This window comes from Somniosus microcephalus, chromosome 22, assembly GCF_052327205.1.
Source record: "Somniosus microcephalus isolate GS21.2 chromosome 22, FLI_Smic_1.0, whole genome shotgun sequence".
NCBI classification, from domain to species: domain Eukaryota; kingdom Metazoa; phylum Chordata; class Chondrichthyes; order Squaliformes; family Somniosidae; genus Somniosus; species Somniosus microcephalus.
The window spans coordinates 36934040-36956558 of NC_141008.1; positions in this window are offsets into that span (position 1 = coordinate 36934040).

Genomic DNA, 22519 nt, shown 5'->3' on the forward strand with positions numbered 1-22519 from the left:
GGTAGCTGCAATTGGAACGTCGATTTCATTACCAGGTGTATCAGATCGTGGTGTGGAGTTGACGTTTTCCAGTGACTCTAGAATCTGGTCAGCATCGCGTCTTACAATGCTCTCCCCAACGTCCATGGTATACATGAGAGGTCCTTGTCGTGTACAAATCGTTCCTGGCTGCCATTTCTCAGTGCGGTAGTCCCGGGCCAAAACTGGTTGACCTATCTTAAAACTCCTGGTCGGCCTTTCATTCATATTCTGAAACTGCCTGTTCTCCACATCTCTTCGGACGTTTGGCTTAACCAAATCCAAGCGGCATCGTAGTCTTCGATTGAAGAACATCATGGCTGGAGTTTGGTTGGTAACCGCATGTGTCGCATTCCGGTAGGCAAACAAGAAGTTGTCCACCTTGTGTTGTAGGGGTATATCTTCATTACACATTGCCTTGATAGCCTTCTTGAATGTTTGGACAAACCTCTCGGCCAATCCATTAGTGGCTGGATGATATGGGGCAGATGTGTAATGCTTAACACCATTGTTCTTTAAGAACCTCCGGAACTCTTCAGACACAAACTGTGGTCCATTGTCAGAGCAAATCTGTTCAGGCAGCCCATTCCTGGCGAATATGGTTCGTAAAACTGCGATAGTTTTCCATGGTGGTTGAGGACATTTTTATTACCTCTGGCCACTTTGAATGTGCATCCACCGCAATTAAAAACATCGAGTCCATAAAGGGACCAGCAAAATCAATGTGCACCCTTTGCCATGGAGATGAGGGCCACTCCCATGGGTGCAGAGGAGCTTGTGGTGGGGCGTTTTGGACCTTCTGGCATCCTGCACAGCTCTTGGTCATCTCTTCAATTTCTCTATCGATTCCCGGCCACCACACAAACGCTCTGGCTAAGCTCTTCATTTTTACCCCACCCAGATGACCCTCATGAAGCTCATTGAGCACTCTATCCGTCAACTTAGGTGGAATTACTACTCTGGATCCACACATCAAGGTTCCTCTGCACACTGACAGCTGTTCTCTTCTCGGCGAGAATGCTGGCAGCAGTGATTCGCCATGTGCTGGCCATCCCTTCACCGTTAAATCATAGACCCGTGATAGTGTCGGGTCATTCCGTGTTTCCTTTTCTATGTTTGCATTCGTCACAGGGAGACATTCGACTATGGTCGAGTGGAATAACTCCATTGGATCCACTGCAAGGTCTTCTTCTTCCACCATCAGCAACGGTAGACGTGACAATCCATCAGCATTTCCATGCTGTTTAGTTCCTTTGTACTCGATGTCATATTGGTGTGCCCCTAGGAAAAGGGACCATCTCTGCAGCCGTTGTGCTGTCATTATCGGTACGCCCTTCTGAGGGTTGAAAATGGAGACAAGAGGTTGATGATCAGTTAGTAGAGTAAATTTTTGACCGTGCAGATAGTGATTGAACTTCTTCACCCCCCACACTAGGCTGAGGGCCTCTCTGTCAATCTGGGCGTAGTTACGCTCGGCAGAAGTTAACGAGCGTGACGCAAAAGCTATCGGCCTCTCCAAACCATCAAGGAATTTATGTGACAGTACCGCCCCAATGCCGTAGGGAGACGCATCACACGCCAGCCTGATTGGCAGTGCTGGGTTGTAGTGAGCCAATACTTCCTTCGAAGTGATTAAGTCCTTACTCTTCTGAAAAGCACGTTTACAATCATCGCTCCATTTCCATGCTACCCCATTCGTAGCAGGGCGTTCAGTGGATGCAGAATTGTCGACAAATTCGGCAAAAACTTATGATAGTAATTCACCAACCCGAGGAATGACCACAGTTGCGACACATTTTCAGGCGCTGGGGCCTTAACAACCACTTCAATTTTGTCAGGGGACTTATGTAACCCCTCTTCATCAATCACGTGGCCACAATACGATATCTGTTTCTTAAAAAATTCGCACTTGGGGCGGTTGGCTCGCAGCCCATGTTCCCGTAGTCTAGTGAGCACCTGTTCTAGGTTGTTAAGGTGTTCACTGTCATCTTCACCTGTTACAAGGATGTCATCCAAGTAACACTGAGTCCCCGGAATCCCTTGCAGGACTTGTTCCATTGCTCTTTGCCATATCGCCGGAGCCGATGCTACTCCGAATACCAATCGATGATACTGGTAAAGACCTTTGTGAGTGTTTATCGTGAGATACTTTCTAGAGGACTCTTCAACCTCCATCTGCAAATATGCTTGTACTAGGTCAATTTTTGTAAAACGCTTCCCTCCAGACAGCGAGGCGAAGATGTCTTCTATCCTTGGAAGAGGATATTGTACTGTGTGAAGGACAGGGTTCACCGTCACCTTGAAATCCCCACAGATGCGAATCTTCCTTGGCTCTCCGGACTTATTGCTTAACGTTTTCTTCATGACAGGAACGATGGGTGTTGCCCACTCGCTCCAGTCGACCTTAGACAACACGCCCGCCTTCTCCAGATTCTCCAGCTCTGCCTCGACGGCTGGACGAATTGCATATGGTACCGGTCTCACTTTGAAAAACTTGGGAACTGCATTCTCTTCTATTTTTAACGAGGCGGTTACGCCTTTAAGCGTGCCCAGTTCTTGTTGAAATACCTCTTTGGCGTTAGCTAAGATTGTTGACAATCGTCCAGGAGTGACGTCTTCATCTTTTTTACCGTCCACCGTCATTGCATGAATGGAATGCCAATCTAAGTTTATCTTCCTGATCCATTCCCGTCCCAATAACGGTGGTCCACCATTTGGCAGTATGTAGAGATACAATTTCCGTATTTTCTTGCCATTGTATTCGACAGGCACCCTTATTTTTCCTCTGGGGTATACTTTTTGCCCCGTATACGTCATCAAGACGATAGATGTCTCTCTCAAGGGTATGTGTGAAAATAGCCGCTCATAGTCTCGTCGATTCATGACGGTTAGCGCTGATCCTGTATCCAATTCCATTTTAACTTGGGACCCTGCTATCGTGAGGGTGACCCAAATGGTTCGGTGATCCTCTTTTGCGATTACATTGTGAAGTTTGAGACAACTTAATCTCCTGTTCTCGGATTCACTATCGCTCATCTGGTCTTCGGAACTACTGTCCGTCATCTTTTGTACTTTCTTGTACGGTTCCTTAGTAGCCTTTTTGTTGTCGCTGGTCTTCTTCCCAGACCTACAAACTCGTGCAATGTGTCCAATCTTCCCGCATCGTCTGCATATTTTGTCTTTGGACCAGCAGTCCTTCTGGTCATGGTTAGTTCTGCCGCAGCGATAACATTTTGCAAATCCCCGTGTCATTTCGTGGGTGCCGTATTCCTGTGGTTTTTGTTGAATTTCTGCAGCTCCCCTGGCTGCTGCTTCATACGATACTGCCACGCTGAAAGCCTTATCTAGCATCAGCTCTTTTTCTGCGAGTAACTTCTTCTGTGTTCCTTCACTCAGGAGTCCACAGACAAATTTGTCCCGTAGGGTACCTGCCAGTCCTGCTCCGAACTGGCAGTGCTTTGATAGCTTGCGTAGCTCCGTAAGATACTCAGCATTGCTCTCATCTTTGTGCTGAGTTCTCCTGTGGAATTTAAATCTTTCTGCTATCAACAGCGGTGCAGGGTTTAAGTGCTCCTGTAGAACAGCAACAATTTCGTTAAAACTCTTCGCCTTCGGTTTGGCTGGAGTAATCAGATCCCGCAATAGGCCGTACGTTCTAGCGCCCATTACGTTTAGCAATATTGATGCCTTTTTCCCCTCCGCTATTTCATTTGCCTCGAAATATACCTCAACTCTTTCCACATACGTGGTCCAGTCCTCTAATGTATTATCAAAAGCAGTGATACAGCCAGTCTTCGGCATCTTGCAAATCTAAAATGGCGCCTCCCGCGCTTTGCCTTCTTCTCCGATTTAACAAAATGGCGCCTCCCGCGCTTTTCCTTCTTCCCCGCTGTTGTTAGCGCTGCTTTCCACGGTTTCCTGCACGTTAAATATTAATTTGTTTTCTTTTATTATCTTCCCGTCGTGGAGCGGACCCTCTGGAACACTTCCCTCCCTCTTCTGAGGTCCGAACGCTGCCCAGCTTCGAAACACCGGCCGCGCCCTGTGTGCTCCACCCTCTCTCTCTCTCTCCTTGCTTCCCGACTCGCTGCCCGGCCCCGTTGAAAGGCCACCCGATCGAGCTTCAGCCCACCGCAGCCCAGGAAGGATCAGAGCTCTACCTGCCACCAGCCCGATTAGCTGGGAAACCACGGACCGAGGAACCCAGCCTGGCTCTGGACAGTCTCTCCTGCAAGTTTTGAAATCGATGATTGACGGTCGACGCCCGTTTCTCGAGTTTCAATGGCCTATTTTTTTTTTTTTCTTTCTCCTGGCTCCGACCTTCAACACGTCGTCGGAGCTGCTGCTGAGTTGCAGGTAAGTTCGTTTCTAACTCGTCGCCAGTGTTAAGTCCGTGAATGATTGAGACACGGACTAGCAGGAGAGAAACAAAGAGATGTTTACTGGTGAAAGGCATAAACGAATCTAACCAACAGAGGCTCTCTAGCGCCTTTTATACAGGGGTGGTCACTGCCGGTACTGCAGTCTGAGACCAGTTATTCTCTTAAAGGTACATACACAACATAACTCATGCTTCATCAGCACTTCCTGCAGTGCCTCTGTACTGTCCTCCATTTTATTCATTGCCTGCCAGTCCACACTCAACTCACTGATCGACCCTCGCCCTAACAGGTTTGGCCCTGACCCTGCTACCACTACCACCGTAAGCTTTTTGGTGACTCCTTTGTGTTCCACTCGTACTTCGGCCGCCCCCAAAATGTCCACCTTCTGTCCTGTGTAGATTTTGAGACTAATGGGGCATGTACCTAGCTCTGGTACTTTTGCTTCCCCCCATAGCTTGGCGTACTCAGTCTGCGACATTATGGTTACACTACATCCGGTGTCAATCTCAAACTTTACTTGACCTCCGTTCACTATCAAATACTGAGTGAGAGGGGGTACGTTGGGCCTTGAAGTGTCTATACTGTATACAGTGAAAACCTCCTCACTAGACTCACTAGACTCTTCCTCCTCTTGTATGTAATTTGCCCACTTTGTGTACTTCTCCCTCCCCCCTTTAGCATGCTTTGCCCCTTTAGCACTGCTTCTCTCACTCACTGCCCTTTTACAGACTTTCTTTAAGTGCCCTATTTTTCCACAATTGTGGCACTTTGTCTTTGCAAACCTGCAGTCCTTTGCATAATGGCTCGTCCCGCCACATCGGTAGCAATCCCCAACCCCGACTGGTGGACTTTTCACGCCAGCTTCCATCTTGAAAACAGCTCCTCCCACTGGTTTACTCCATTTCTCCTTGCTCATACTATTTAAGTCCTTAATGTCCTTGTTAGCCATCTCCATGGCTTGTGCTTTTTTAAGTGCCATCTCAAACGTTAATCCTTCTTCTGACAGCAACCTTTGCTGTATACTGTCGTCATTAACTCCGCATACTAGTCTGTCCCTTAACATGACTGTGAGCGCATTTCCAAAATTACAGTCCTGTGCGAGCTTCCGAAGCTCCTCCACATACTCGGTAACGCTTTCTTCCGGCCTCCTAATCCTCGAATTGAATTTCCATCTCTGTACTATTTCACTAGGCTTTGGATTGAAATGATTCTTTAGTAGGCTCACCAACTCGTCAAAAGATTTTTCTCCTGGCCGCTCCGGGCTCAGCAGATTCCTCATCCGTGTATAGGTTTGCGCTCCCACACAACTCAGTAAAATGGCCCTTTTCTTTTCAGCACTGTCCACCTCGTTTGCCATAAAGAAATGGCCCAGTATTTCAATATACTCCTCCCAAGACTGCGACTTGCTGTCAAAAGGTGCCACGGAGCCTACCGTTCCTGCCATCCTTGGAGTCCGGTCACTTCAGCCAAAAAATCAAACTCCGTTTTGACTCCTGCGGCCTAGCCTCGTGCTTTTCCGACTAGTTTGCTAACCAACCTGAGCACCTCTTCCTAATACTCCAAAACTCTTCCGTCCTTTATTCTCGTCGCCATATGTGGTATCTTGAAGTGGCCATAGATGGAGACAGACACAGGTTAACTCCTTAACATGGTTTAATCAACACTTGCACATAAAAGCTTCTGCCATGAGGCAGCAAAAACAAAGAGTACAACCAGTACAGATCAGACTTAACTCAGGAGAGCAATTGCCACAGCACCACCTGGTGGATCAGGTTACTCATAACCTCCCAGGTTACTACAGCGGTAGCCTCTCTGCACCTCACTCCCTCCATCAACACTCCAGTTTGTGCACTGTAAAGGTGGACTGACACACTGCACATTATTTATAGCACTTAGATACCTATTGAGGGGTTAACACATTAATCGGCACCATTATTGCATGTTTTGTCTGATTAGTTGGCAGTTGTATATCTGCGGTAATACATCTGAGTTCCTACGAGTGCAGTAATAAAAACGTCAGAAAAAATTAACTTTTATTTACCACACATACTAAGAGCAAATTAATCTCTCACATGTTAAGCAAGCAATGGTAAATAGCCTGCTAGCTATATCTGAACAAGAAGTACAAATCTAAGAAATGCTTTCAAGAGTAATACTGTCTCTTTTGATTGACGGATGCTATTCGTGGTCTCTTTTGACTGATAGATGCTACTAATGCTACTTAATATACAAATGGACTGTCTGGAATACACTATAACCTAACACAAACAATGAGTTATTATTTTAATAAAAGTTCTAATTGAGCAGTTGTTTGCTGCAAACTGGATTATTAATGCTTTTACCAATTATTTTTTCCCAGTTCTTACATCATTCTTTTTCCTTTTAAACATCTGGAATGTCAACGACCAGACTCCTGGCTGCGCGCCTGATAACTTGGTACTTTGCCTCGTATTTTGTTTTTTTGGATGTCTGCCTCCTAAAACTTGGACTTGGATTTTTTTAGTGTCAATATTATTATGTGAATAAATAATCCAAAGTTTCCACAAAGTTATTCCAGGATCCATAGGAACATTAATAAGTTTGGTGTTCTGAGCTAAAACTGGAGACATATGTTATTTGCTGCCTTGGTTAATGAAGACTTTCCCTGGAAGATCCTTCTTCCTTCATGTAGTCAGCAGGGACCATGGTCATCAGCTTTTGGTTGACTGGTGACCCGGTGGTGAACCCTTTTGAAAAGTCTTGGAATCCAACCCAAGTGTTGACCGCAGCTGTGGTGTTCCGTAGGTTTGCGAGCAACAGAAGGGCGTCTTTTCCCCAGCATGTATAGTAGCAATTCAGGAGGTTGAAAAAAAAGTAGGCCAAAATCTCAGGTAGGCTTTAATCTCTGCATTCAGAACCCTCTGTTCTACTTAAGCTTTGTAAATAAAAATAAATATATTTCTGCCAATTTTGCTGGTATGTTTTGAGACTAATACAGAGTAGGTTATTTATAAGCAAGTCTGACAAAAGAAAATTTGTATGCTAATCATTTTTCTGCTGTCCAATTCTTCTTACGAGCAAGTCGCTCTGCAATTCGATATCTGTGGATATGTAATTATGCATCCATTTTTTTCCAGCTAATTAACTATTTTTCAAAAGAAGCTACGTCATTTTAATGTTCCTTTTCCTCAATTGAGCTGATGTAATAACATTTCCTATATTGTACGTGAGAAATCAATTGATATATGCTTTCTCCAATTGAATATACTGTGCTTGCTCTTCTTAACGTCATCTCATTATTAAGTAAATGACTACTTTAGCAAACATCTTTATACTGTCCGTAAGCATGATCTCCTTTAGCTCATCACTTTTATCTTCTCCTCCCATTCTCACTTTGATTCTTCTATCTCTGATCTCCTCTAATGCTTCGATCAAACTTAGTGTAAACTTGTGGAGCAGTATCTCATCTTTCACCTCGGCACTTTTCAGCTTCTTGGTCTGAACATATACTTAAACAACTTCAGCGATCTCTCTGGTTTCTCTCAGTAGATATCATTTAAATTATGCTGTTGCTTCCATTTTGAAGTCACATCCAACCCTCTATTTTGTCTTTTTTGCCATTGTCTCTCAAACATCAATGTATCTAACTAATGCTTGAGATGACAGCTCTTTACAGCTCCTTCCAATCTGTTAGCAGGCGATTGAATCCATTAGGCCTCTGTGAAAGCTGTTCGTAGCCTTCCCTGTTGTTCTTCATTTTTTGGCCGCCACCACAAATCTCCCTTTACTGGTGAGTTGCGGCCCTTTAACAGCTGCTGCAATGTCAGAATTACATCCTGTTATGAATCTTATGATCCATGAAGAAAGACTCATGAGATAACACTGGACGGCCAGCTGGTGGCGCCGTCCAAGGAGTATAAATACTCGGGCGTGGGCCCAGCTTGCCCAGGACATTGTGTAAACAGGAACTAGTGAAAGATAACTAGAGCTCCATGTTTTGAAACAAGTTGATTAAAGCCTTGCTTTATACTCGAACCAAGTGCGTAGTGAGTTTTATTATGTCACATCCCCCAGTCAAGTGTGCTTCAGGCCAGACAAAGGTTGGAGCACATCTACAACTTCCCAGGATACACCCTTGTAGGAGAGGCTCCATGCCAGGAGTGCTCATGCGTAACATTTACTTTTTACACTGAATTCAGCAACAGTCATCCTGTAAATGATTAACAATCAATGCCAGATTCCTCTGATGGCTGCAGAATGCTACCATTGCTGAAAAACGATCCATAATGAAGTGAAAGTGCGCAGACTTCATGCTCCCTGACTTCAAAGCTGATCTGAGTGTTTACCTCAAATGCTTTTTGTTATTGTAAAATGGCCCTTCCAGCAAGCGTACTTTTTCAGGCTCCATACGATGAAAAGTCAAACGTTGGTCTGGTCAGCAACGTGGTTTAATAATACTTTATTTGCAATCAGAGCTCAGCCGAGGGTAGTATTGAAGCTGAAGAGTGCTGTGCTTGGCATCCAGCTCCCTTGTGTCACTCGAGTGCCATTGCTTGATGAAATCAAGCCCAGGAAGAATAAAGCGGGTGCAATCATTGGTAGGGTTATTACTAGTGAATTAAGAGGTAAAAGGACAGATTTTTACACTGTAACTGCTATGGGCAGGAAAGGAAAATTGGTAGTGTAGTAACCTGGGAGGTTATGTGTAACCTGATCCACCAGGTGGTGCTGTGGCAATTGCTCTCCTGAGTTAAGTCTGATCTGTACTGGTTGTACTCTTTGTTTTTGCTGCCTCATGGCAGAAGCTTTTATGTGCAAGTGTTGATTAAACCATGTTACGGAGTTAACCTGTGTCTGTCTCCATCTGTGGCCAGCTCAAGATACCACAGGTAGGAGCCATTCCCCCAACCCCCCTGTCGCCACCTCCGTGATTTCCCACCAGAAGTGATGTCGGGCATATAATACACTCATCCAAACATGGGCGAACATCTTGCAATGGGACACAAATGGCATGCTGCGCAGCAGATTTTCTGTCAATTGTGCCAGAGCAACGCTGGGCATGAGGAACAGCCGTGCATTCCTAGCATCCAGGGTTTCTGAGGCTACAAGGAGGGGATGACTGTCTGGTAAAATCAACCGATTGCACGAGGCAAAGCAGAAGAATTAAAAACTCCCCTTTCAGCATTCCCAAGGGGCCGCTCCGTCCGCAACACCCTGGTCCACTCCTCAATCACCCCCAACACCCCCTCCCCGTCCCAATGCACCTTCCTGTGCCAGTTCAGTAGATGCAACACCGGCCCTTTTACCTCCTCCCTTCCCACCGTCCAAGGCCCCAAACACTCCTTCCAGGTGAAACAACAATTTACTTGTACTTCTTGCAATTTAGTATGCTGTATTCACTGCTCACGATGTGGTCTCCTCTACACTGGGGAGACCAAACGCAGACTGGGTGATGGCTTTGCGAAACACCTCCGTTCAGACCATAAGTGTGACCCCGAGCTTCCGATCGCTTGTCACTTTAATTCTCCGCTCCACTCCCACTCTGACCTCTCTGTCCTCGGCCTCTTACACTATTCCAACGAAATTCAACGTAAGCTCGAGGAACAGCACCTCATCTTTTGATTAGGCACTTTACAGCCTTCTGGACTCAGCATCGAGTCCAACAATTTCAGACCATAACCTCGGCCCCTATTTTTTCACATGGCAGCTGTTGATGATTCTGCCATTCCCATTTACACCCCTTCTAGATTCATCTTTTGTTTCTTTACTTGTCCCATTACTTTTGCTTTGTACAATCATACCTTTTGTCATTTAATCTCTCCTGCCTTGCACCCTATCACAGACCTTCCTTTTGTTCTTTCCTCCCCTCCCCCTTTACCTGCCTCTTCACCTGCTTAAAACCTGTTACATCTCTAACTTTTTCCAGTTCCGATGAAAGGTCATCGACCTGAAACGTTAACTCTGTTTCTCTCTCTACAGATGCTGCCTGACCTGCTGAGTGTTTCCAGCATCTTCTGTTTTTATTTCAGATTTCCAGCATCCACAGTATTTTGCTTTTGTTTTAGATTTTAAAACTATGGGGTCGAAATTGGGTGCCTTTGCACCTCCTGTTAGTGCCCCCGGGGGGTGCTAACACGGCACAAATGGCTTTGCGACAGGGCGCGGCGCTGACAGCTACTCCCGTCATATTCAGCGGGAGTTTCGCAGCGGTGCTACTGCATTGCGCCATTGACTGGAGATCGTGATGTCACTGCCATGTCCATCGCCCCAGTAGCACCTTGGATCCAAAAAGCGCGGGTCGAAAACACCGACAGCTGCAGGAGGCGTGCATCAGGCGGCCGGCCACTTCGGGGGCGATGATTAAAGGTGAGGTGGCCGAGGTAAGTAAAAAAAAAACTTACCTTTCTTGTTCCAGGTTTTTTCGTGGGTTCCTGCCCGCGGTCGATCAGCCCCGCACTCTGCTTGAGTGCCAGGTTGATCGCGCGGGATCGTGGCTGTCTTGGTGGTCCAGGTAGGTACTTTTTATATTGCAGAGCCTGCGGCGATGACCCTTCCCGTTAAGGGGGGGAGGAGCCTTTGAACTCGGCAGCGCTGCACGGCCCAGTGTGCAGCGTTACTGAAGTCTCTGCCCCGCCTGCTGCCGATTGTGCTCCAAGAAGGAAGTGGAGCATAGATACATACATAGAAGATAGGAGCATGAGTAGGCCATTTGGCCCCTCGAGGCCATTCAATGAGATCATGGCTGATCATCCAAATTCAGTACCCTGTCCCTGCCTTCTCCCCATATCCCTTGATCCCTTTAGCCTTAAGAAATATATCCAACTCCTTCTTGAATATATTTAATGTATTGGCCTCAACTGCCTTCTGTGGTAGAGAATTCCACAGGTTCACCACTCTCTGGGTGAAGAAATTCCTCCTCATCTCTGTCCTAAATGACTTACCCCTTATCCTTAGACTGTGACCCCTGGTTCTGGACTCCCCGGCCATCGGGAACATCCTTCCTGCATTTAGTCTGTCTAGTCCTGTTAGAATTTTATAAGTTTCAATGAGATCCCCTCTCATTCTTCTAAACTCCAGCGAGTATAAGCCCAATCGACCCAATCTCTCCTCATACGTCATTCCTGCCATCCCAGGTATCAGCCTGGTGAATCTTCGCTGCACTCCCTCCATGGCAAGAACATCCTTCCTCAGATAAGGCGACCAAAACTGCACACAATACTCAAGATGTGGTCTCACCAAGGCCCTGTACAACTGCAGCAAGACACTTGATCAAGAGCACTTGATTTAGCGCTCCACTTCCTTCCTGGAGTGCAAAACCAATTTTTTTTAAACATAGAAACCTAGAAGATAGGAGTAGGAGTAGGCCATTCGGCCCTTCGAGCCTGCTCCGCCATTCAATGAGATCATGGCTGATCTACCAAATTCAGTACCCTGTCCCTGCCTTCTCCCCATATCCCTTGATCCCTTTAGCCTTAAGAAATATATCCAACTCTTTCTTGAATATATTTAATGAACTGGCCTCCACCGCCCTCTGTGGCAGAGAATTCCACAGGTTCACTGTAGTGTATGTACCTTTAAGAGAGAACTACTTTTACAGCTCCTGTATACTGTAGTACCGGCAGTAACCACACCTGTATATAAGCCTTGAGCATGCCTCTGTACTGTTAGTCTTTAGACTACCCTCCTCCAGTAAACACCTGTTGATTGTTAATTTACAGCCTCCGTCGAGTTATTGGAAAACATCATACTTTAAGAATCACGGATTCAACAGTGGCGACGAGGTCGATTCGAATCTACCTGCAACTCTGCATTTCCTTTCAAGGATTCGCTCTGGGAGGACGGTGGAAGAAAGTCGAGGCCAGAAGCACGGGCGTCAACCACGAGCAACCACCCAGTCATCCGGCAGAGAGTAAACATCGCAGGGGAGGCTGTTGAGAGCTGGGCTTGGTTCTCCAGCCACGACGATCCAGCAACAGACTGGCAACAGCTACAGCGCAGACCCTTCCCGGACAGCGGCGGCTGGAGCCGACCGACGGCACAGAAAAGGCCGAGCAGCGTCGACGGGGTAAGAGAGAGGGTGAAGCGCACAGGGCGCAGCCGGGGGTTGAAAACCGAGCGGCGTCAACGGAAAACAAAAAGAGAGAGAGGGTAAAGCAGCAGCCGGGTTCAGGACCGAGCGGCGGCAACGAGAGAGGCGCACAGGAGAACGCGCAGAGCACAGCCAGGGCTCAAGGGCTGAACAGCGTCCGCGGGGGAAAGAAAGGAAGCGCGGGAGACGCCATTGAGCCGTGGAGAAGAAGGGAGAGCACGGGAGACGCCATTTTAGAAGCCGCAGCGGAGAAGAAGGGCGAGCGCGGGAAGAAAGGAAAGCGCGGGAGACGCCATTTTGTGCCAGCGGAGAAGAAGGGAGAGCGCAGGAGATGCCATTTTAGACAGTTTAATCACACCCAGGGATGCCGAAGAGTGGCAGTATCACTGCGTTCGACAATGAAGTCGAAGATTGGGCGACATATGTGGAACGCATTGAGGTGCACTGCAAGGCGAATGAAGTGCCAGATGCTAGGAAAGCACTGGTTTTGTTGAATTCCATGGGTGCAAAAACTTATGGCTTACTGCGAAACCTAATAACCCCAGAGAAGCCAGTGGATAAGAATTTCGAAAGCATAGTGGAAATCCTACAGGACCACTTAAACCCCACACCGCTGCTGATAGCAGAAAGATTTAAGTTCCACAAAAGGAACCAGCATAAGGACAAAAGTAATGCTGAGTACTTAACGGAACTGCGCAAGCTATCGAAACACTGCCAGTTTGGATTGGGACTAACAGATACATTAAGGGACAAGTTTGTGTGTGGGCTTCAAAGTGAAGGAACCCAGAAACGGCTTCTATCAGAAAAGGATCTTACGCTGGACAAGGCTTTCAGCATGGCAGTATCACACGAAGCAGCCGCACGGGGCGCTGCAGAGATACAACGGAGACTGCAAGAATATGGCACCAATGAAATGTCATATGGAGCAGGGAAGTGTTATCGCTGTGACAGAACAACACACGACCAGAAGGATTGTTGGTTCAAGGACCAAGTGTGCAGACAGTGTGGAAAACCAGGACACATAGCAAGAGTCTGCAGGTCAGGGAAGAAAACCAGCAGCAAGAAATCTCCACAGGAGAAGTACAAAAAGGTACATAAGGTGATGGACAGTAGTTCAGACGAACAGAAATGTGATACAGACTCCGGAAGCAAGGAGCTGGGTTGTCTGAAACTATATAAGGCAATCAAAATGGAGGATCATCAGACTATCTGGGTCACGCTCAAGATAGACGGAGTCCAAGTGAAAATGGAATTGGACACAGGATCAGCCCGAACAGTCATAAACCAAAGGGACTACAAGTGGGTATTTTCACATATACCCTTGAAAGCTACAGAGATTGTCTTGAAGATGTACACGGGGCAAAATGTCTACCCCAAAGGAAAAATAAGGGTGAACGTGTTATACAAAGGCCAGGAAATACCCAAAATGGACCTATATGTATTGCCAGATGGAGGACCACCACTACTAGGACGTGAATGGATACGGAAGATACAATTAGATTGGCATTCCATACAGGCACTGAAGGTTGAGGCCAAAAAGGATGACAACGTCACACCTGGACAACTGTCAAAAATGCTAACTGACGCACAAGACGTGTTCCAGGAGGGACTCGGAACACTAAAAGGCATAAAAGCGACGATTAAAATAGAGGAAAATGCAAGCCCAAAGTTTTTTAAGGCCAGACCGGTGCCTTATGCGATCCGACCAGCCGCCGAAGCAGAGCTGGAAGGGTTGGAACGTTCAGGAGTACTGTCTAAAGTAGACTGGAGTGAGTGGGCTACACCCATCGTTCCTGTAATGAAGAGGTCGTTGAGTAATACGCCTGGGGAACCAAAGAAGGTCCGCATCTGTGGGGATTTTAAGGTGACAGTGAACCCAGTCCTTCACACGGTACAATATCCACTTCCACGGATTGAGGATATTTTCGCCTCGCTATCTGGAGGTAAACACTTCACCAAAATTGATCTGGCCCAGGCGTACCTGCAAATGGAGGTAGAAGAAGCCTCGAAACAATACCTCACGATCAACACTCATAAAGGTCTCTACCAATACAACCGGCTGGTGTTCGGGGTAGCATCGGCTCCGGCTATTTGGCAAAGGGCAATGGATCAAGTCCTGCAAGGGATTCCAGGGACCCAGTGTTATTTGGACGACATCCTGGTCACGGGCGAAAATGACAGTGATCACCTTGCCAACCTGGAGAAGGTGCTCACTAGATTAAAGGAATATGGGCTACGAGCTAATCGCCACAAGTGCGAGTTTTTCCAGAAGCAGATCTCGTATTGTGGCCACGTTATTGATGAAGAGGGGTTACATAAGTCCCCTGAAAAGATTGAGGCAGTAGTCAAGGCTCCAGCACCGGAAAATGTGTCACAACTGAGGTCGTTCCTCGGGCTGGTGAACTACTACCATAAGTTCTTACCAAATTTGTCTACAGTATTACACCCACTGAACACCCTACTGCAAACGGGGGTACCATGGAAGTGGAATGACGAATGTAAACGAGCTTTCCAGAAGTGCAAAGAATTGATCACATCAAAAGAGGTGTTGGCCCATTTCAACCCAGCACTACCAATTCGGTTGGCATGTGATGCATCACCCTATGGCATTGGAGCGGTGCTGTCGCACAAATTCCCAGACGGGTTGGAGAGGCCAGTAGCCTTTGCGTCTCGGTCACTAACCTCAGCCGAGCGCAACTACACCCAGATCGACAGGGAGGCCCTCAGCCTAGTATGGGGAGTTAAAAAATTCAACCACTATCTGCATGGGCAGAAGTTCACCTTGCTGACTGACCACCAACCACTTGTCTCCATCTTTAATCCAAAGAAGGGCGTTCCGGTGATGACTGCGCAACGGCTACAAAGATGGTCCCTTTTTCTAGGGGCAAACCAATATGAAATAGAGTATAAGGGAACGAAACAGCATGGAAACGCTGATGGGCTATCACGCCTGCCACTGCCTACTGTGGAGGAAGCACCAGCAGTGGACCCTATCGAAATATTTTATTCGTCGATAATTGAACGATTGCCAGTAACTAACGCGGATATAGAGAAGGAGAGCCGCAATGATCCGACACTGTCTCGGGTATATGATTTGACGGTGAAGGGATGGCCAACACATGGCGACTCACTGTTGCCAGCATTCTCATCCAGAAGAGAACAGCTGTCAGTATGCCAGGGGACAGTGATGTGTGGATCCCGAGTGGTAATTCCACCCAAGTTAAGGGAGAGAGTGCTCAATGAGCTTCACGAAGGCCATCTGGGAGGGGTGAAAATGAAAAGCCTTGCTAGGGCTTATGTGTGGTGGCCGGGTATCGATCAACAAATCGAGGACCTAACAAAGAGCTGCTCAGGATGCCAGAAGGTCCAAAATGCACCACCACATGCCCCTCTACACCCATGGGAGTGGCCCTCCTCTCCATGGCAACGGGTGCATATTGATTTTACTGGTCCATTCATGGACTCAATGTTCTTAATAGCAGTGGATGCGCACGCGAAATGGCCTGAGGTGATCAAAATGTCCTCAACCACTACAGAGAAAATGATTGCAGTCCTACGGACCATATTTGCCAGGAACGGCTTGCCAGAGCAGATTTGCTCTGATAACGTACCACAGTTTGTGTCCGAAGAGTTTCAGAAATTTATGAGAAGGAATGGGGTAAGGCATTACACATCCGCCCCGTATCATCCAGCCACAAATGGATTGGCTGAGAGGGTCGTACAAACCTTTAAAAAGGCGATAAGGGCCATGTGCGATGATGAAATTCCACTACAGCATAAGGTGGACAATTTCCTGTTAGCTTACAGAAATGCGACACATGCAGTTACCAACCAGACCCCGGCCATGATGTTCTTTAACCGAAGGTTGAGATCTCGTCTGGATTTGCTCAGACCAAATGTGCGAAGAAATGTTGAGGATAAGCAATTCCAGCACATCAATGAAAAGCCAACAAGGAGCTTCAATGTAGGACAACCAGTCTTGGCCCGCGACTACCGAACAGAGAAATGGCAACCCGGAACGATATGCACACGGCAGGGGCCATTAATGTACACAGTGGATGTTGGGGAGAACATTGTGAGACGCCACGTCGACCAGGTCCTAGCATCACAGGAACGAGTCAACCCCATGTCTCGCGTACCTGGGGATGAACCCGACATACCGGTAGCATCTACCTCAAAAACAGTAGCAGCAGAACCTGATGAACTAACCGACGAAAGGGGGCCAGAATCGCCTCCGCACCAAGAACAAGAACCTCAGGAAAGGCGCTATCCAGAAAGGATCAGGAAGCCGCCCCAAAGACTGAATCTATAAATGGACTATTTCAGTTTAATGTGCATGTTAAAGTGTTAACTGTTATTTGAATGTTATGGGTACTGTTAATCTAAAAGGAGAGGAATTGTAGTGTATGTACCTTTAAGAGTGAACTACTTTTACAGCTCCTGTATACTGTAGTACCGGCAGTAACCACACCTGTATGTAAGCCTTGAGCATGCCTCTGTACTGTTAGTCTTTAGAATACCCTCCTCCAGTAAACACCTGTTGATTGTTAATTTACAGCCTCCGTCTAGTTATTGGAAAACATCATACTTTAAGAATCACGGATTCAACATTCACCACTCTCTGGGTGAAGAAATTCCTCCTCATTTCAGTCCTAAATGGCTTACCCCTTATCCTTAGACTATGACCCCTGGTTCTGGACCCCCGGCCATCAGAAACATCCTTCCTGCATCTAGTCTGTCCAGGCCTGACAGAATTTTATAGGTTTCGATGAGATCCCCTCTCAATCTTCTAAACTCCAGTGAGTATAAGCCCAATCGACACAATCTCTCCTCATACGTCATTCCTGCCATCCCAGTTATCAGCCTGGTGAATCTTCGCTGCACTCCTTCCATGGCAAGAACGTCCTTCCTCAGGTAAGGCGACCAAAACTGCACACAATACTCAAGGTGCGGTCTCGCCAAGGCCCTGTACAACTGTAGCAAGACATCCTTGTTCCTGTACTCGAACCCTCTTGCTACGAAGGCCAAAATACCATTTGCCTTCTTAACCGCCTGCTGCACCTGCATGCGTACCATCAGCGACTGGTGCACAAAAACACCCAGGTCTCTTTTGTTGTGTCCGTCAGTAGTAAGACACAGACTGCAGGAGAACGGTACAACAGGTGTTTACTCAATGTGGCTCACTCTGGAACTGAACTGTACTGATTACTACTCAGTGCTATATACAGGTGTGGTCACTTCCGGTACTACAGTATACATGAGCTGTAAAAAGTAGTTCCCCCCTTAAAGGAATATACATTACATCTTTGCACTTCCCCTTCTCCCAATCTATTGCCATTCAAATAATAATCTGCCTTCCTGTTTTTGCCACCAAAGTGGATAACCTCACATTTATCCACATTATAGTGCATTTGCCATGTTTCTGCCCAATCACCCAACCTGTCCAAATCGTACTGGAGTTTCACGACATCCTCCTCACAGCTTACCCTCCCACCCAGCTTTGTGTCGTCTGCAAATTTGGAGATATTACATGCAATTCCCTCGTCCAGATCATTAATATATATTGTGAACAGCTGGGGTCCTAGGATCGATCCTTACGGTACCCCACTAGTCACTGCCTGCCACTCGGAAAACGACCCGTTTATTCCAACTCTTTGCTTTCTGTCCACCAACCAGTTCTCTATCCAAGTCAATACCTTGCCCCCATTCGCGCCTGCTGCTAATTTTCTCAACTTTTAAAAGTTAGTGCCCCAAATGGGGCTATAATGAATTTCTCCCCCTATTTATTTTAGTTCCGTTGTTTTTCTGCCCGGGCTACAGTCCACACATTACATTATGGCAGGGACTGCAGCCATTTTCCCACGTCAGGTGACCTAGTGATGTCAGAAACACCAGCAGGAGCCTGGCAACATTGTTAATGACCCTGCCCCTCTGATGGAGGGTGGGGAGCAAATTGGAAATCCTACCAAAGTTTCACTACCGTCGATGCCTTGGGGAAAATCCGGCCTACATTCATTGCCGTCATTTTATTTAAAATTTAAGTACTGCCAGCACACAACCAAGGCTCACAAGTATAAAGTTTACCAGAGGTCACTGAAACATTTGGTACAGAAAGTTCTTTCTCCTGACCCCTCCCCCCCACCAAAAATGCCTGACATTTAGAACAATTGCTGAGAATATGATCAGTCATTTGTGAATCTGCAAATGATATTTATCTGAGCCACTATTTTCCAGTTTTCTGGATAACTTTTCAACATTGTTAAAATCTTCTTGAACAATGTTCTTGAGCCTCAGAGTAACATCACTTAACTAAGGTGGGTTCCTGAAGAATGTTATCGTCGTTATCTGAAACAGTGGAAACAAATTTAATAGATTATTAGCTATTGGAACCATTTGAACCATTAGGTTTGGCATCAGTCATGAGCTTGTTTTCTCCTCCTGGTAGGTGTAACATACTCCAGACTAATTGTCTTCATTCTGATCTATTTGAACCTGATCAAGAGCTCTAAGAACTGCTGGTAAATCTCATTTGTTGACAGCCAGTTTAATTTCTTCAGGTAGTTTTTTTTTAATGCACTATATTAGATGAAGGGACCGAGTGTAATGAATCCAAGTTTGCTGATGATACAAAGCTAGGTGGGACAGTAAGCTGTGAGGAGAACACAAATTTTTGGGCAGGATTTTCATTGGGCCATGGAGGTGGGATTGGAGGCGTGTGGGGGGTTAAAATTGCATAAACTGGCGGGCGGGCGGGCCCAAGCCCGCCTCCATCCCACCTCCAAGCAATTTTAAATAATTTGTGTCTAGTTGTCCCGTCTCCGTCCCACCTCCAAGAGGCGGGATAGGCCATTAAGGCCTTTAACAACCACTAAATTGGCTCTATAATGCCATTTTAAAAGGCCTTTGTGAGTTTAACCCTTTTCCCACATGAAACACGCCTGTTCTGAAACACGACAGTGAAACCTGGCGGGAGCACAATTGGATTGCTGACTATCAGCTGCAGCTCAAATATTAAAGAGGAGATTTGATCAGCCATCATTTGCAGGTGGCAGGACTTAGCCTCAAGTCTGGGGGAACTTTTAGAAGGCATAACCACAGCTGTGGAAGTTTGGAGCCTGACACCAATCTCCAGTGTGACCTCCTGGGAAACCCCTCTCGCCACCTTCACTCAGCGCTTCCTCAACTGAGGCATATATCAGAAGCATGGGAGCCATTTATTTCCTTCCCTTCTGGGCATTAGATGAGGAAGAAGACCAGCTGTGGCACCAGCAGAACCAGGAACAACAGCAGCACCAACAACAGCAGCACCAACAACAGCAGCACCAACAGGAGCGCCAAGCTGCTGCTCACCCACCTGAAGCTGCACAGGCCAAAAGGGGCCAGCGCATGGAAGCCCGTCGGCACAGGAGATACCCCCCAAACAGGGTCAGCTACATCAACATGTCTGAGCAGCAGTGCCAAAGGCGGCTCCGACTTTCGTGAGAGGTAGAGGGTGACATCTGCGCAATGCTGCAACAAGACCTGCAGCCCAGAGGACCAGGTGGACAACCCTTACTAGTGACCGTCAAAGTCACCACCGCACTCAACTTTTTTGCCTCAGGCTCATTCCAGGGATCAGCAGCAGGCATCAGCGGCATCTCCCAGGCGGCCGCACACACTTGCATCATGCAGGTAACCGATGCGCTCTTTGCCATCGTGCACAATCACATCCATTTCACCAAGGATCAAGCAAGTTTCACGGCGCGTGCGGTTGGATTAGCTAATCTGGCAGGCTTTCCAAGGGTGCAGGGCATCGTTGACTGCATACATGTGGCCCCATCGCAATCCAGGTATTTTTGTCAACCGCAAGGGCTTCCACTCCCTTAACGTTCAGCTGGTGTGTGACCACAAGAAGGAAATTTTGCATGTTTGTGCCAAGTACCCTGGCAGTTGCCATGACTCCTTCATACTGCGCCAGTCTTGTGTGCCTCCGCTCTTCAGTCCGCCAGACCAACTTAACGGATGGCTACTTGGAGACAAGTGCTATCCCCTGAGGACGTGGCTAATGACGCCGTTGAGGAGGCCAGCCAATGAAGCTGAGGAGCGCTACAACTCCAGCCACATGTCCACCAGATCCATTATCGAGCAAACCATTGATTTGCTGAAGATGCGCTTCAGATGCCTGGATAGGTCAGGTGGAGCCCTGCAGTACTCAGCAGCCAGGGTCTCCAGAATCGTCGTGGTTTGCTGTGCACTTCACAACATGGCACAACGTCGTGGCTTACAGATTCCTGAGGACCAAGTGGCTCCTCACTTATCCTCCTCAGATGAGGAGGAGGAGGAGGAGGAGGAGGAGAGCGAAAATGAACATCTTGCAGAGGCCCATCAACCAGCGGCAGCAGTACGCGAGAACATAGTTGCCTGGATGCAAGGAACGTATTCATTTTGCCAGATTTGCTTAGCCTAGCCACTCAAGGACTTTTGCCTCGCATCTTCTTACCTGAGCATCAACAATGGCCAAGAACCAGCTGACTCCTAGCAATTTGACCACGATAATGACAATTCCAAGTAATCCTAAGCTCTCAATGTGAAAGTCCCATTCACAAAATGACACTTGCCACAACTACAGCAGTAGCCATCAGATTTTTTATTAACATTATTGATCTGATGGCTTTTTCACATAAAACATCAAATTTCACCCAAGTGACTACCCATGTGACTATTTGTGCAGTATCTTTCTCTTACGCGTGCTCCTACGTGGTTCTTCCCCTGTGGCTTCAGCAGATGTGGAAGCCCCTTGCTCACTTTCCTGCTGCTCCTGTCTCGACACCTTTGGCGGGCGTCCTCTGGGGTTGCAAACCTGTGAGGGCTCGACAACAGTCTGCTGCTCCTGCGGCTGTGCAGGGGTTGAGATGCCGATCTCAGCTGGGTGTAGACTCTGGTGGGGCTCTGACCGAGGGCCCTGCAGTGGCATGGAAGTGTGAGCGCTTGGAGAGGAGCCCCCACTTCCTTGATGTCTGCCACCAACTTCCCTCTCATGGGTCAGGTCCCCCTCAGCACTAGCAAGTGGCTTCAGAGCACATTGCTGCACATCAGGGGGGTCATGGGGACCCATATCTGCACTGGCAGTCCTACTCAGAAGGACTTCCATGAAGGTCTAGTTGCTCTGCTCAATAGATGCCCATCGCTCCTCCAGAGATGTCATTCTATTCCAAGCATTCACCATGTTTTCTGCACTCTGGTGACTTATCACCTCCATGGAGGTTGCCATCCATTCCATGGTGATGCGTTCATACGCCAATGACTCCACAAAGACTCTGCTCATGTTCGCTATGGACTCCTCCATTTGCTCACACTTGCAGCGACCCTGGAGACAAAACCTGCCAGAGACTCTTGCATCTGATCCTGGAGTTCCAGCACCGCTGATGTTGTGGATGGACCCAAAGGCAGAGGGTCGACATGCAGCTGAACCAAGCTGGCAGAGTCCTGCGCCCTCCGACGAGGACTCTCCACTGCTGTGCCTGTCATTTGTAGGGGGCATCCTTTACCTGGTTTACGGTAATTTACCTGGTCAGGCAGCCTTGCCACTGCACTGTGACCAATTCCAATCAGCGGTTTCAAATCGCTAAACCCTCCTTCCAGTTCTGACTGGAGGAACTTATAATTAATGATATATTAAAAACGGACAAATGGTCTGGATGCAAGAAAGTCAAATTTTATTAAAACTAAAGAAACTACACCATACGATCAAAGTAATCACGGTAAAATTGCTTAACAGGGGAAGGCAGATGGCAAAAACGAGGGATAAATGGCTACAATGTTAACCTTACAATCTTAGCAACATTTCCCTTAAATTACCACCCCTTTACTTCTCACTAGATTGTCTTGCTAGTGGGTCAGAAGCCTTGCTCACCTCCAGTCCAAAGAGTAAAAGAGAAGAGAGAGATGCTTCTGGGAAGCTATCTTTTATACCCCTTTTTTGGGGCCCACCCAGATCTGATGTTTCTGGGCTAAAACAAAAGAGATCCAAACTGTCCACTTGTCTGGGATGGTTTTGGATAAAGTTGCAGTT